The 12508-nt window shown below is 42.4% G+C and overlaps 1 protein-coding gene across 14 annotated transcripts in view; it reads left to right on the top strand.

Moving 5' to 3' along the window:
- The first annotated feature begins 5143 nt into the window (after positions 1 to 5143).
- The window catches only part of mbnl1 (muscleblind-like splicing regulator 1), a 42583-nt gene continuing 35218 nt past the window's right edge, over positions 5144 to 12508 (top strand). For 3 of the 14 annotated variants that reach the window (XM_051953701.1, XM_022202125.2, XM_022202126.2), the window contains exon 1: positions 9165 to 9873. The gene's annotated coding sequence lies outside the window, so the exon portion shown is untranslated. Of the gene's footprint in view, positions 5535 to 5621; positions 9874 to 10395; positions 10974 to 12508 lie in introns of those variants that run through there. The other 11 variants (XM_022202121.2, XM_022202123.2, XM_022202130.2 and 8 more) reach the window with 8 other exon arrangements.

The raw sequence follows: 12508 nt of genomic DNA on the forward strand, positions 1-12508 counted from the left end.
TTACATATCTGTGAAAGTATGTGACAAGGAGGGATATGCTGATGCAGTTGGTATTTCTACTGATAAGATCACATACCTGAAAAAGTTTGTTTCAAAAAGCCTTGCAGTAAGTAAAAAAGAAAATAATGGTGCATTCACTGATCCCTCAGAAAATGCTTGGTCATTGTGCGTCTTTGCAGCCATTTTGTCATTGTGCCTTGTCACCACAATGACTATGATGATATGACATTAAGAGGTTAGATAAATTCTCAAATCCCCAAAGTAACACAAGTGTTCTGTCACTTTATAACACGTTAGTAATGCCCTAAGGCCAGACACATTCCCTATCCCATCACTCATCACCCAGAGGGAACGAATGTGCTAATGCCCTCTTCCAGCCATGTGATGTGATGTGATCTGATCGTAATTGCAGCCGTAACTTGTTGCCCAATCGACGTGACAACTTAAATCACCGCGGTGAAAATATCTTGGGTCAGAATTCAATATTGGTCGTAAAATCTAAATATAAGGCCCCAGAGACTAAGTTGTTTCACAGAGTGCTGCGGTAGCCGTCTGGCAAAAACATGCACAGGGTAACAAGGCTTGAAAGTGAAGTGCTTACTGCTTTTGAGATAGGTTCTGCTATTGGGATCATTAGTGTAACATTTGTGAAGTGCCGCAATAACTTTGAGCAGGCTATTTGAAAAGACCTTTTATATCCAGTGCTATGCGTCCTTGTCTTCCAGCATGCCAGTGTTTCAAATAAAGACCTGTAGGTTTTCCAGCCATTTGGCACAGTCTTTAATGACTAGCTCATAGCCACAGTCCCATTTAACAGCCTTCATTATGACTCAGTAATCATAGGCTGCATTTGTTTTTCTTTTCCTCTCCACTCTGTCGCTCTAGCTCTTTCTTTTAAAAAAAAAAACTTTCAGGCCTCTGTCTCTCTCCCCTTCTGTTTATCTTCATCTGAGCAAGACAAATCCCGTACCAAGCAAGAGCGGCTACTGGAGAAAGTGTTTGTTGACTTTTCGGCACAGACTGGTGCTCTGTAGGGGAGCAGTCTGTTATTTATGGCTCAGGGCCTTATGTGATTGGCTGAAGAGAGATATAATTATGTCTGGCGCTTTTTAGAATTACAATAGATGGCATGTTGAGTTCACTGGTTGCTAGGTTACTAAGTGAAGGGTCTTGTACTATATAGAAAATGTTTCTGATATAGTCAGTATCTGGTGGTCAAATACTTTCTCTGTACAGTCACCTCAGCCTAATGGTGGAAGGTGATTTAACATTTTGTGATGCAATAATTCATTATGCGTATTGTTAGATGTGCCTAGATACTGTTTGGCATTTGGTTTGTGTTAAAGTACAAGTTCACATTTTTGCACAGAATAAGAATTTTTATTTTTTTCCCCTTATCATTTCTACTGGAAACTCTTAAAGGATCAGAATGAGCAGTAGGAATGAGTGAAGCAATCAAAATAAGTGTTAGTTTTCATGTGGACACCTGTTGTTTTAAGATAGACTTGAAAATTACAAAACTACCCGTTTATCACTTTATATAGCATTAATGGTGGTACTTTAACCACCAGGGCTGCAGTATGCACTAGTTCATTAATGTAACCCATCTGAAAATGTATCTCTAAGTATCATCTAAATACTATCCATTATCGAAATATTGGCACATCTTTAGTGTGCACAGGACTGTAAAATGATATTTGACAAAGTAAGTATTACCTCGCCCTGTTGTTTCTCTTAGAGAAATGGAAAGGAAAAGGTTTACTTTGGCCTCACTGATTACTTTCGTTTGCTCGTATTCTATATAAAAACAAACCAATAAAGCACCATAAGGCATAATGGAGTCCAGGTTTGCAGATTAAGTCATCTTAAAATATTTAATTCTGTATTTAGCCAAGGATTTGGATGATTGATAAAAGGCTAAACATGGTTTAAGATGACCCATTTGCATTTCGGATTTGTTGTTTATTTATTTTCCTCTTCTGTCCCGCTGGAGCAGTGTTATCTGAATGTGTTGCAAAGACAAATTAAGTAGAAGTTAAACATCATAATTTCACATTTTAATGCTTGTTGTCACTTCAGTCACTGTGAGCTTATCTGGGATGCTTATCTGATTGCATATCCTTCACATAAATATTGTTAAATGGTAAATAGATTTTTGAGAACTGCAGAGATACCCAGTCAGCTATGTTATTATATGTAGGTGAGAATACTGAAGTGAGATTTGGAAGAGGCTTCCAAGAACTGGCTTAATAGCCTGTGAAGAGGCTGCTTTACAGTCAAAGACTTACTAATATGTAATGAGTGTTACATGTTAAAATTAAAATATGCAATTCCTGTGAGGGGGTGGTGGTGATAATTGAATTAAAAGAGGCATTTGTAATTCTTTTCATAAAAACAGTTACTAATGGATATTGCAGCTGCCTTTATCTCCTCATTATGCAGGGTGGTCGGACAGGGACCTTGAATGGACTAATGGGATTATGTCAGTTTGAATCGGTCTTCGCTAGGGTTATTCCACACACTTGCAATAAAACTGCAGCCATGTATTTGCCTGCTCCCTATAGGTGGTGGGAGCTGGAGATGATGCTTAAACACGACACCATAGATAATCCTATTGTGCATTCCATGCCATGTCTTATGTGATCACTGTCTTCAGTAATACATGTGGAGTCATATCACCAGTCAAAAACAGAGGCATGTGAAGGGAGTCCAGGCTCGATGAGTAATCCTCATCTAATCCATTTATTTCAAATACATGAGCTGCCACGGTTAATAAATAGTGACGTGTCTATCATTTTGAGTGCATGGAGTTGCAGCGCTGCTTTGCTCTGTCTGTTTTCACTCCCAAGTGTCAGACTTTAAAGGAGACATACTTATCACACTGAATAGTTTTTTGGTGTTTTCATTTTTGTTTCTAATGCAGACGCTTTTCGGGTATAATATAATCACTTTAACTGATAAGTCATATTTTCAGTCACAGGCTTATTTCTGTGAAACAATTTGAAAATTAATTAAATACATACTGTATTGTGTATCTCTGAAATTGGCGCTAAGTATCTGCTCTCCTTCTCTGTCACATGAAAATCAGCCAGATCACAATGGAGAAAAGAATACACCTCCAAGCCTGCAGCATAGAAGGTGTGTAGTTTCAGTCTAGGCTGGGTTTATTAAAGATTACATGACACAGTGTCAAGGCCTGACTGATAGTATAAGTATAGTCTCTCTGATTAGTTTTCTCTTCTCACCTAATTACTGGTGAGATTTTATTGCAAGCTGTTGTGATACTGGGCAATGCACCCTTGTGTCTGAGTCAGTTATAGGACCAAGCCGCCCACATATCTACTGAAAGATAAGATGGCTGTAAAAGTGTCCAAACTGGTTAGTTAAATAAACTTGCAGTGGGACTACTTTCAATAGACAGCACATCCGTATAACAAATCTCAACTGTCACCATCTACTGCTCTCTCTCCGTCTTTCTCTCCATCTCCATAGTGTAGCTTGGAATGCAGTAGTGCCACTTGCAGACTGCAGTGTCCAGGGAGCCCTAAAAAGGGAAGGAGTCTCACTCTGATTCCTGGCAGCTTGTGGAGCAGTGAAGGCTAAATTAGGCCCAGTTTCATTGACTTCCAATCCCCCGAGTCACAGCAGCCCCTCAGCCCAGAGGAGTGGAGGCCAACTGGCGCTCTGGGCCACGGATGCTCCCTCACAGCTTCTCTTGACACTGCCTGGGTAAGTTAAAGTGTCAGATGGAGAGATGATCCATCTATAAAACTTGGGAGGGAAGAGTCTGAGCTCAACATTAGCTTGAAAGTATAAGCAAACAAACAGCATAATCATTATATGTGGTATTCTGTAGATATAAAAGATAGTAGCTATATTTATTTATAGAAGTAGTTCCAGATCTGTTATTCTTTTTCAGTTTAGCCAACAAGCAGTTTTTCATCTTTGATTGTTTCTTTAAAGGGATTTTTTAAAGCTTGAAAAAGTAAAAGTATTACATTTTTAACAAAAGGCTTAAATTAGACAAAATAGGAAAATATAAGCATTATTTTGTTTAATAAACCACATTCCCTTTTAAAATTTCATAACTGCTCAGATTTGTATTGCCCCCAAATGACCCTGATCCCCAAGCAGGACAGGCAGGGGGTTTTTGAACTTTTCTGAACAGAAATTACACATCAGTCAATTGTTCTCCAACTCTACCTTCATCTAGTTATTATCAGGATATTTCAAAATACTGTGGCAGCCAAAGCTGCATGAATGATTCATTAGAACCATATTGAACTTCAAATTACATTATGAATTTAATTGTGCATTGATATTCGACTTCACAGGCTTTAAGCATACAGATGCTATGTTCACTTTTGTTGTATGTGTGGAAAATCACCAGAATTCAAGAAATAACCTATCTGAATCTGTCATTTTTCTCATGGAAATGCACCATGTAATACTTTACCCTTAAACTTATCTCATTTACACTCTATTATATTAGGAGTTTGAAGTATGTATTTTGTTAGCAAGCCTATCATTCGTGGCACAAAGCAGCATGCAGAAAAGAATATGAAAAATGACAAAAGCTGCAAATTGTCTTCACCTCAATTTTATATGCTACGATCCTATAATTACTTAAATAATGATAAATTATGTTCAGCCACAATGTGCTGTTGCAGATAACATGCTACCTGCCCAGTAGTGCATTTTTGCTGATAAATGCTTGTTGTGTGCCTCCCACTCCTCTCTGCTCTTTCCCCCTCGCTGTGCTGTCCTGTGTGATTGACCGTGTCTCGTTCTCTGTGCTGGCAGTCGGAGACAGGTGCTGAGTGCTGCTGAGTGTTGCTGTGTGTGTGGGCCCCAGAGGCCTGGTTCAACATTCCACTGATAGTTTGATAGACACAGTCTTTGGGGAACGAAGGGGAGGGAGGCAAATGCCCGCACCAACCTCACCGAGGAACAACTGAGGGGGTAAGTGAAGTCCTGTGAAGATGTACCTGCTCAACAGCCTTTACAACACCCCGCTTCCTGATTTACAAAGTTCTTTCACTGCTTATCTCTCGGGCTGCAAACTGCTCTAATGCGCATACACTTCCTCTTTTCACACACTCGCAGGCCTGTAAGCATGCGTACATGTCAATGTGTATATGTTGTGCACCAAGCGTGTGCACACCATTGTGCAAATGGAGGGAAAGAGGAAGTCATAAAAAGGGGATGCAGAAAGAGGCGGGGAAAAAAACAAGGTGACCATATTTGGCATAAGTAGATAATGCAAGCAGAAGATGCAAATGAGATAAGGAGTGGTTGTCATGGAGACTTGATGTTGCGCAGTGATGGTTCGCTGTAAACCTGACCACATTTGTGGTATGGCCGTTGCCAAGCAGAAGGTGCTATTATGAGAGTGTGAGAGAGCAGAGTGAGAGAAGTAGAGGAAGAGAGAAATGAAGATGTCAGTTCATCCCACAATGCATTGCATCAGTGTGACCTGTGTTGTAGTGGCTTCGTCTGTACCAGTGGCACGTCAGCGATAGACAGACACACAGGTAAGCTCGGTCTGTAAAATCTATCTATGTACGTTTAATGGCTGTAGAGAACTTAAAATGACTCCACATTCAATTGCTTTCTTATTTCCTATTTTTGGAGTTGCTGTTATTGTGTAGTTCCTGAAAATACTGTATCTGTAAGCTGGTAAACGTATGCGTGAAAGTGTGAATATTTTGGTCTTCTTAGAAATTTGCGTCGTTTTTATCTCTCATTTTAAGAGTATGTGAGAGTTATAATGTAAAGAGAGTTTCTGTAGTACAAGCAAGCAGTATTTCTACAGGCTACATTTAGACAGAAAAACTGCCGAAAGCTCAAATGAAAGGCCTCTTTTCGAGGGGTGTTTCCATTCGTTTCCATTTTATCTCCAAGATAAGCCTCAAGCTTAAATGGTGCATGTACACATGCATACACACAGTGGTGCCAGATGGGGACAAGACAGTGTGCGATTTCCTCTCTCGGTATTTCAAACCTGACAGCTTGAATTGCACCTGCTTCCCCCAACTGTGTTAAAATGGAAAGAAGTTCAGACAAAACCACAAAGTATGCAGCAGGGAAACGACACTGCAAAGAAGAGTGTATTTTTCCCTGTTAAATTGTTTCAAGTTTAGAAATTACTCCAAAGCAGTATTTTGCTTTGTCATTCTGCAGTCTGTAATATAAACTATAGCGAAATGGCCAGTGCTGAATGTAGCTCCATCAGCTTTCTCCAAGACTTGATACTGTTGCAGTTGTCACTGTGATGGTCTGTAGTGTGAGTGTAATGTGTATTTGGGGCCTTAGTGATAGATGAGCCGTCAGAGTTTGGCACACAAACGCTCTGGGACATTTCCTCAGAGGAGTGAGAGTTCACATCAGCCAACCAGTGTCATTTACAGAGGGCTGAGAAATAGCAGAGCGCTGAGATGATAGGGGAGCTTAAGGTGGAAAGTTGCGTTCATCAGGGAGGAGGGAGAGTAAATAAATGTGAACGGTTAGGATCCGATGATTTGACAGCGACACAAGTCACCCATGCCAGAATGGTGTTGACGAAGGAGTTTAAGGGAATACCTTGAATGGTCTGAGCTTCCTTGTGAAACTGCCATTTCTTTTCTCTTTACTTCACTTCCATAAATGCGGAACACTTGTTTAAGAAAGGAAATACAAGAAAATAATCATCAAAATCAATACAACATAGACAGTTCCCATAAAGCAACTTGATAGTGGCATGACTAAGGTTACTTTCTCAAACTTGGCAAAGGCTGCTACAGAGCCACAGAGGGCATTTATACAACTGTTTTTACAGACTGAGCACTACTCTCCATGACAAGTTCAGTAATCTCAGTGTGTAAAAGTGGTGGAATTCCCCTTTAAACATACTACACACACATACACACACACACACACACCTCTTCCTGTTTTCGGTTGGTTTGCTCAACCTCAGTATGTTTATTCTTGTTGCTCTTTGCTCATCCTTGAACAGCTCTACAGCCGCACTGATCTCCTCAAGAGAACAACAGTCACTCTGTCCTCCTATCTGTCAGATACAAGGCATGTGGAAAAGGAAGTTAAAGCATTTGGCTGATGCCACAGATAAAGAAACATGAAGTAAAATGTAGAAATAGCCTCCAACTATTGTATGGTTATTTAAATTTTATGCAAAATGAAACTTGAAAGCACTAGTTGTGCTGTGGAATGAGCAAACCATCTGGTAACTGCAATATTCTGCCCTACTCGCATACCTGTAACTGATTGAGGGGAATATGATCCTGTGGTCTGTGACAAATAGATGAGTGGTTGTGAAATTTTTTAAGGGGAAGTTTAGGGGAAATAAGATGTAGTCATGAAGGTGAGCAAACAATGAAAAGACAGACTCATGGATTGCAGAAGAATGATAATGACTATTGGAGCAGGGCAGAGGACTAAAAGAAAGATGCAGAGAGCGAAAGGAACAGAAGTATTGGCGTACAGTCTGCTGCAGTAGAAGAGGGGAAATTCCACGTCAGTGTCTGAGTTTCACAGACAGCCCAGATCTTTGGAGACGACACTAATATAGTATCTCCTTTTGAGAACAGCACCAGTTACCACGCTTCTTCATTATGGTTCAAGGAAAGCTCTGTTTGAGTGACCCGCTGCCTTCATTGATCAGCCATCAAACAGATTGTTCTTAATCTAAAAGCCATAGTGTGTGTGTTCTAGCAGGGTTGTTTCCAAGCTTGGAAATAGATCCTTCCATCACGAATGAATGATAGCTGGGAATAGATCAAGGCGTGCACATTGCTGTTGTAGCTTAGAATGCCACTGTGCTTTACAATTTGATCTAAAACACAGTGAACTCTTTCAACATCTGTCCTTTGTCTGAGGTGTACAGCATGTCTTTGTTCTCTCTGAGTGTGCAGACACGTTGCACCAGAATATTGGCTAGGTAAAGGGTTAGCACTGCAGCCGGTGCTCAACCACAGATTGTCACCCAGGGTTTAAGGGGCTGCTGTGCAAATTAGAGATGACTTATCACCAGCTTTGTATTAAACAGAGCTGTGCAGCAGTAGCAAATGGTTCAGAGAGATAGGAAAGGCGTAGAGCTGAGGGACAGTTAAGGCGTAACAGTTGTACGAAGGAGAGGTCGTGGGATACTTTTTGCCATATTTCACATGCATGTAGAAGCATGTATACCAAAGAAATAATGAGATCTTACATCCCTCTTTTAGTCTTGAGACACGTGATCTCAGTCAAATTGTGTTACGCAGGACTGTGGAATTTTCTTTTCTTTGTAAGAGATAATGTGCCCTCAGAGCAATATAAATGCACTTGCTCTTTTATCACAATCAAATGAAATGAGTCAGAGACAATATGCATAATAAGTCTCAGAAATTGGCGTCAGCACGCAGCTCAAAATCTGTAAGGATTTCTGTAGATGCCAGGGCTACTATCTCCATAGCTACCGGATATTGCAGCATCAGGTCTAAATCAAATTCTTGGAGGTTTCTTTAGTCTCTCTGGCTTTCCCCTGGACACAAGGGTTGTGGAAGCAGAAGCCTTGTGTCAACAACAATACAAGAGAGTTGGTAGCAGCAATTACCTCAGCATGTTTTCAGTTCGCCTTTATTATTATGTTGCTGACCTACAACCAAAAGTCACTGATCTGCACCTTTTTTGCATAGTATTTTTATGCTCTGTGTTACTCTGAGTGTGCCGCTTTTTAGGGTAGCACAGTTTGATTTAGCGCAGGTCAGTGTGTAATGCTTTTATAATGTGAGCAAAAGCAAGTGTGAGACTGAGCTGAGGGCTGCATGCCACAGCAGAAATGCAGTATGAGAGAGAGAGAGAGAGAGAGAGAGAGAGGGGATCCAGACAGAAGCCAGATCTAATCTGTCCTAAACTCCCTGTAAATCTTTCCATAATTATTTGCCCCACACCCTTTTATCTAATTGTTCTTTCCAACTTCTATTTTTTGACATTCTTCCTTACATCATTAAGTCCCCTGTTTCATGTTTTCAGTGTCACTCTTGCCTATCTAGTTGCATCACTATCTTCCAATGCCCTGCCTGGTTTTCTGTTGCTTGTATGTTTGTCCTGTTACTAATTTGCCCCTTTTTCTTCTTGCTGTGTTTTCTCAAGCTTTCCTTCCTGCCTCATCCTTCTCTCATTCCTCAGCCTCACTGGATAGGCAAGGGCAGTGCTGCTGTAACTGAGCCAGCACTTCCTGGTGTTGTTTTAGGGGGGGCGTGGCCAGCCTGAGTGAGGAAGAGAGGGAGGGAGAGGGAACTGCAGGATCTGTATGCCCAGTGCAGTCAGGGCTCCCTCCTCCTCCTCTTCGTCGTCGTCCTCCTCCACCTCCACCTCCTCCTCCTCCACAGCTGTTGCTACTGCCGCCCAGCGAGCACCACTTTCCTGCAGCAGACAGACGATCCAGAGGCTGGGGAGTCAGTAAAGACACAGCCCAGCCCGTCTCAGCACAGCTCTGCACAACCGAGCTCAGCCACTTGAAGAGGCAGGGGAGGGGAGACACTAGCGCACACAGCCAACGCTGCAACGCACACGCACACACGCAACCACACAGACAAACACTCCTCCTCTCTCTCTCTCTCTCTCTCTTTTTCTTTCTCCCTCTCTCTCTCTCTCTCACTCTGGTGCTCGGCTCCGCACAGCTCCTTTACTCATTCGCTGCTGATTCACTCGCTCACTCGCTTGCCTCTCTTCTGCCAGTCGCTCTGCCTTGCTGTGTTCTGCCTGCCTGCCTGAGAATGGTCCAGCCGGTGCCTGGGGGTCTGCTGTCGCGGCCTGTCTGAATACACGCATAAACATACAGAGCCAGTCGACACGCAGAAGCACACACACACAAACTGGAGAGCAATGTGAGAGGTAAGAGCTCGGTTCATAACCCTCCTCCCTGTCTCATTGGTTTATCTAGATCTTTCCTCCTGTGTGTGCTGCTGTCTGTACTTTCCAAAGTAAGCGCCTGTGCAGTGGAGCATAGGTAGAGATATGGAGATTGTTTGCCTTACTGTCTGCTCTGTGTGTGTGTGTGTGTGTGTGTGTGTGTGTGTGTGTGTGTGTGTGTGTGTGTGTGTGTGTGTGTGTGTGTGTGTGTGTGTGTGTGTGTGTGTGTGTGTGTGTGTGTGTGTGTGTGTGTGTGTGTGTGTGTGTTCTGTGAGGAGACCACAGGGCTAACTTCTATCTGTTATGGATTCTTTTCTAGATATAGGAACACACACATGCAGATACACACACACAGTAAGACACATTCTTGGCTCAAAGCAGACAGTCACACAATAGCTACTTCCTGAGGGTAGCGCTAGTTAGCAAGAAAATTTTGCTGGTGTGTGTGTGTGTGTGTGTGTGTGTGTGTGTATTTGGAGGGCCGTGGTTGTTCCAGGAAGCAGTGGAGAGGATCAATAGATCGCCCACTCAGCTTTCATTCCCTCCGTCTGACTCAACATTGGACATGTTGGGAGTTATTCTGCAGGGCTTGGTTAACATGGAGAATGGCAAAAATTCGCTTCCCCTCTCCGTCTTCACTCTCTTGCTGCGTCAGCCTAAAGGAGGGAAGCATGGTTTTGCATGTGTGTACGTGTGTGTCTAACGTGTGCGTGCTCTGTAAGGCAAACTCCCGCCCCACTGTATGTAAATTATGTGTGACATGTGAAGCCGCTGCTACCTTATATGGCGAGCAGTATTTCAGTACAGTAGAATCTTGCCAAGCATTCCGGGTCGCGGGAGGAGAGAGTGTGTGAGAGGGTGACTCTGTCTGTGGGAGTGTGTGCGTCAGTGTGTGTGTGTGTGTGTGTGTGTGTGTCTGACTAAGTGAGTGTTTGCATGCGTCTGACAGAGGGGGAGTAACTGAGTGAGAGGAAGAAAGTTGAAGAGAGAAGGAAAGAGGGGCAAGAAGGAGTGAGAGATAGGGAGAAGCAGACCCCGTAAATGGAGGGATTTGACTTGTTGACGTTTAAACGGGACTGAAAGTAAGTCGCTTTAAACTTTATCACGACTCACGGAGACTATTTGACATTGCCCTGTTGTATTTTTCCTTATTTGTTTGGATCACGCTCATGTAAACATACAAAAAGTTTCTGTTTGTACAAAAACATCCATCAAATCCAAATTCCATTTTTTGCAACAATTTGTTATTTTGTAGAATCCAAAAACTGCCTGCATAACAGCTTTTCGTGATTCTGTTAAAAAAGAAACAAATGTATGCAAGTGAGAGGATCTTCAGAGATTTAAACCCTTCATTCCCTCTTCGCCTCTCTTCGTCTGTCTCCTCACCACCTCTGCCCTCCTCCCACTTGCCTCTCCGGGTTTCCTCTCGGTGGTGTGTCCGTGGTTGGGGCAATGATGAGGAATGTTGTTGTTGTGACTTAGAGGGATTCATGGTGGCTCAGACAGTAGCACACGCACCCAAGTATGTGCAGCACAGACAGATGTGTGGCAGATTGCTTTGTCGAGACTTTGTAAAATCTCCGTGACAGCTCTGCTGCAGGTAGACTGTCAATTTCTGTCTAGAAGAGGCCCTGAGGAACATGCTGTTGTACTCAGTGTGAATATAGGAGGCAAGGATGTCAAAGATCACCTCACACTCTCTGTGTAAGGATGTATACGTGCATGAATCCTTGTGCAAATTGTTCTGTATTTGTGTGTGTTGCATATGATTTAGAATCTGCCCTACAGACAGGATTATGTGCATGGCTGAATCTGCGCTGACAGGTTAAGCCTTTATTACGCGAGGGCTTCTCTGTATGTTCCTATGGTGTTATGACCACATTTCAACCCCTCTGAGGAACAGTTTGACAGAGCTTTGGCCAAGTAAGACACACTCCACTTAACACAATTCCAAGCCAAGCTAATATGAATTGACTCCAACAAATGTGGGAGACACAGCTACTTATTACACAAGTAATTAATAAGTTCTTAACCTAACATGATACTTATCTGTTTCTGTTCTAATCAACCTTTGATATATTTTAGACTTCTATTTCAGGAATCGCAGTATGGCGCCAGTATCTGCCTTTACTGGAGCTACACAACAGTGCCAGTATGCAGAATGAGCAGCATGTTGAAGCCGCTGTTTGTGCAGTCAGTAATAAGCATCTAGTTATTTCTTTGTTGTCCTGTCCAGAGGTACACATGTCAACACAAGCTTGTCCTTGTTTTCCGTCATCCCAGTTGCATCAGCTCCAGCTCACAGCCCCTGACATCTTAAACCTCTCCGTCTCTAAAGGAGCAACAGACAGCTGTGACATTTGAAACACTGCCGCCCCACCAGTCTCATTCTCTCACCAAGTCTCTTTCTAGCATCCTCACTATCTAGCTTTTTTTCTATCATTGTGATTGAACTGAGCGTTTGTATCCTCAAGTGCTCGGTGTAGTAGAAGCAGGTTAAAAGTTAATGGCATTTTGCATGCAACAGCATGACCACCTTGAAAATGACTCACTAAATAGTGAGTCATTTAATAAAGATAACTGCCGCAAATGATAAAATTGGTTCACATATGTTTGC

This window comes from Acanthochromis polyacanthus, chromosome 9 (genome assembly GCF_021347895.1).
Source record: "Acanthochromis polyacanthus isolate Apoly-LR-REF ecotype Palm Island chromosome 9, KAUST_Apoly_ChrSc, whole genome shotgun sequence".
NCBI lineage: Eukaryota > Metazoa > Chordata > Actinopteri > Pomacentridae > Acanthochromis > Acanthochromis polyacanthus.